The sequence below is a fragment of the Austrofundulus limnaeus genome, unplaced genomic scaffold, assembly GCF_001266775.1.
Source record: "Austrofundulus limnaeus strain Quisiro unplaced genomic scaffold, Austrofundulus_limnaeus-1.0 Scaffold894, whole genome shotgun sequence".
Taxonomy (NCBI): Eukaryota; Metazoa; Chordata; class Actinopteri; order Cyprinodontiformes; family Rivulidae; genus Austrofundulus; species Austrofundulus limnaeus.
The window spans coordinates 11,319-15,895 of NW_013953296.1; positions in this window are offsets into that span (position 1 = coordinate 11,319).

Consider the following 4,577-nt stretch of genomic DNA (forward strand, 5'->3'; position numbering starts at 1 on the left):
CGAGGTGAAAGACAAACATTTAAACATACAGATTCTATTGCTACATGGTCATCTATGGTTATCTCATTGACATCAAAGGAGTCTTTTATGTAAATTAATACTCCCCCTCCTCGTCCCATAGCTCTATCCTTTCTGAAGCATGTATATCCGGGTACATCAATCATATTAGTTGAAATGTTATCAGTTAGCCAGGTTTCACTTAGACATAGAAAATCCAAATTAGATCCCATTAGCAATGTTCTTATTTCCTCACATTTGGGTAAGAGACTTCTTATATTTAAATGTCCTCCAAAGATACCTTTAGGCTTAAGTGCAGGGTCCCAGACCACTCTTGCATGATTGACAGTCTGAAAAAATAAGTACTGTTTTTGTTTGTTTATTGCCTCCGTATGTAATGTCTTTGGCTTACGTCGGGTTGGTCCACGTCTCTTAGTCTTGTTGGAATTGGCCATCAAGTTCTTACTTTCACTACTTCTTAGCAGACCGTTGTTGATAATCCCAGAGGCGGGATCCAGTGTGACAGGTGGGGCGATCCGAAGATCTCCATGAGGAAAATGGTTAGTACGAACATTTGTTGACAGTGTACTGACACCATAGGTCTTCCGAGTTGACACATCAGACGCCATAGCCTGGTAACAAGCCACAGCTTTCCTACCAGTCATGCCGCATTCGCCACACGAAACAGTCTGATCGAACTGCTGTCCGATGTGTTCCTGGATGTAAAACATGTGCTCCGACACTTTGCCGCCCATGCTACCAGAGCCCCGGTCTCCGGCAACTGTCCCTGGTTCGTTGTTAAGGAGCCCTCCGGTATCGACATCCGCGGATTTGTTCGGTCCTGGATTAAGCTGTACATCACCCGCTAACAAGAGCAGGAAGGCCATGTGTACTAATGTCAATGTCTCCTTCGAGCGGCTTGATTTCTTAAGCGTAATTCGCCTCGAAGTTTGTCTATGGATAGCATAATATACTGCAAAATCACCATGTCCAAAATAGTTCAGATGAACGGTGATCTCACCTTGGGAGTCCCATCTTTGTTCGGTTTGAGAAAGGCGGCATAGCAGAGATCCGACAACAAACAGAAGAAACAATCGAGCCAGAAAGATTTTCAAAAAGTGAGGCTGCCTTCCTTGTCTTTGTGGGGTAAGCCTACCGCGTGCGGTGTAGAAATTACTGGAAATCCATTGTTGGCTTGTATCTTTGCATTGTTGCTGCGTTAGTCTGTCAATTGAATCCTTAATTAGGATTATACTGGGTAAATAGGTTTTAAAGTTAAAATCCGAGGAGGCAAACACGGAGCCCAACTAACCGTATGTCGCCATCTTGGTCATCTTGGTCATCTTGGCTCTGTTTTGATTGAGGTCCGCGGTCGGAGACGATGTCAGACGGGATCCCATGTAGACGGACAACATGATTTACCAGGAGCTGGGTGGTCTCGAAAGCGGTGGGTAGTTTGACCAGGGGTATTAAATGAGCTGCTTTGGAGAACCTGTCGATGATAGTTAATATGGTGGTATTACCTTGAGAAGGGGGAAGTCCAGTAACAAAGTCCAAAGCGATGTGGGACCATGGGCGAGCAGGTGTGGGCAATGGTTGCAGGAGTCCAGATGGTTGTTGGTTGTTGCTTTTATTACGAGCACAGGTGGGGCATGCTGCAACAAACTCCTTGATGTCATTGTACATAGTAGGCCACCAAAAATACCTCGTAGAGAAGGACATCATACGGGAAATACCAGGATGACAGGTAAAACTATGATTGTGAGTCCAGTCTAAAACTTTACCAATAACAGTTTTAGGGACAAACCTTGTACCTGGTGGTCCTGTACCTGGGTCTGGTTCGGACTGCTGGGCCAGACGGATGGTGTTTTCGATGTCCCATGAGAGAGCTCCCACGAAGCTGGAGGAAGGTATGATGTTGGTATCCCTCTCTGCCTTTTTGGATGATGAGAATTGTCTGGAAAGAGCGTCAGGCTTGATGTTTCTGGAACCGGGGATGTAAGTTATGGTAAAGTTAAAATGTGCAAAAAACAGTGACCATCTGGCTTGTCTGGGATTTAATCTTTTAGCAATCTGAAGGTAAGCAAGATTCTTGTGGTCATTGAGGATGACAAATGGAACATCGGTGCCCTCTAGCCAACGTCTCCAATCCTCCAGTGCTAGTTTGATGGCAAGAAGTTCTCTGTTACCGACATCATAGTTCATCTCAGTAGGGGATAGGCAGCGAGAAAAAAAAGCGCATGGATGCATCTTTCCATCAGTCTTTTGGGACAGCACTGCACCCACCCCAAGATCTGAGGCATCCTCCTCTACAAAAAACTGTTTGTGGGGGTCAGCGTGACATAGGATAGGAGCATGAGAAAAACGAGCCTTTAACTCACCAAAAGCACTTTGAGCCTCAGGAGTCCAAGAAAACGATCTGCATGTAGAGGTTAGTTGAGTGAGGGGTGCAGCAATTCGACTGTAGTCCTTGATGAAACGCCTGTAGAAATTAGCAAAACCAAGAAATCTCTGTAGCTGCTTGCGATCCTTRGGGACGGGCCACTCTGAAACTGCTCAGCCCTTCTCTGGGTTTGTTTTGAACTGTCATTTTTCCAAAATAAAGCCTAGGAAAGAGACTGAGGAGACATGGAACTCGCACTTCTCTGCCTTGACATAGAGCTGGTTCTCAAGGAGCCTTTGAAGAACTGCTCTAACATGTTCTTTGTGTTGGTGGATGTTGTGGGAGTATATGAGAATGTCATCTAAATAGACAAAAACACATACATTGAGGAAATCCCGAAGAACATCATTAATAAGCGCTTGGAAAACAGCCCCGGAGTCCACGAGAGCTGAGATAGGTAGTTTAATATGTCCACAAACAACTGTAGCTGGCAAGAAAAACAAGGAAGTAGGGGAAAAGTTGTCGGGTCTCGTCAGTCTCCCCTGCTCTACTGACGAGACGGTTCGTTTCCCCGCTGAGGACAGGTGGCGATGAAATGTCCCTTGTTTCCGCAGTAGATACATAATTTGGCAGCAAAACATCTCTGTCTTTCCTCAGGAGTCAACCGGGCGCGTCCAATCTGCATGGGTTCGTCAAAATTAACGGCAGCTGTAGCGAGAGGAGGAGGGGACTCACCACTGATTACGGAGGTGGAAGTCCGCGGCGTCTGGGGAATGTAGTTCTTTTCTTTTTTTCGTTCTCTCAGTCTATTATCAATGCGGATGGATAATGTGATTAAGTCATCCAGACTTCCGGGTTCGTCCCGCGAAGCCAGTTGATCTTTAAGTCGTTCAGATAAAGAGTTTATATAGATACCTTTTAAAGCGATTTCCTCCCAGCCCACCTCCTCTGCGATAATGCGGAAATCCACGGAGTGTTCGGCGGCGGATTTACTTCCTTGACGTAGGTTGATTAATCTCTTGGCTGCTTCCTCCTGCTGGAGGGAATGATCGAAAACACGCTGGAACTCCTGAATAAACAACTGAGAGGTGAGTGTGTCTGAGGAATGAGCCGAAAGGAAGGCTTGAGCCCATCTGAGAGCCTTTCCTTTTAAAGCAGAGACAATGTAAGTAACTCGGGCAGAATGAGTGGGAAACAGAGAGGGGGAATGAGTGAAAGCCAATCGGCACTGTAGTAAAAAACCTGCGCACTGATTAATATTACCATCAAACAATTCTGAGGGTCGGATGTCTGGTTCTCTTACAGAAAACACTGGTGGACTGGCCGTGGGAACGGGAGGTGGAGCTGAAGAAGGAGAAAAAAATGCATTTAATCTACTGTCACTGGCTGCAATGCAGTGAGTTACTTGATTTAATAATGCACTTGTCTCTTGTTGAAGCTGAAATAATTGATTAAGTTTCTGATCATGGTCAAATACTGTGAGATCGGGTTGAATATTCACTTCTGGCTTCTGAGTGTCTGAGGTATTGCTCACGGACATTTTACCAGGGTTGGAGCATACTATCACGATTACAGATTTTGGGTCAACGTGAGCAGTACCAGAGACAAACAGAGACTGAGACAAGTTATAAAAAATGTAAGTGACGTTATTTTTACATGTGTGGGAGGGGTCTGGGGTCTGGACCTGGAACAGAACAGTAGTAGAGGTGAGTACTTGATAATCTTCCAGAAATGGATTTAAACAGTTAAGTGCAACATGTTACAAGTGGGGGAAGGAGATGAAGCACGGAGGAGTTGGTCCACAAAGGTAAGTATCCCAAGGTGAGTATTTACAAGTGTGTAGATATTTACAAGGAGTCGTTGGAGGCAGCGCATGAGAAACAGGTGAGAGGCTCGGAGTCCAAGGCGGCAGGCAAAAACGTTCTGGAGAGTAACTTCCTGGAAACAGGTAAATACAAAGGACACAGGTAATTTAAAACTCTAGWGRGAGTAACTAGTAGCAGGCTGAGCTCATACCAAGTAAGAGGCTATGCTCCAGCGCTGAGTTGGTCTCTGGCACTGCCTTAAGAAGCCTGGAGTAGAGTGACCCAGATTACACACAGGTGTGGGTGATCAGCGCTGCCACCAATCAAGGAGGTAGGGGGGGTGAAAACACCAAATTGTCACAATATATATACAGTTTATACAGTATATACAG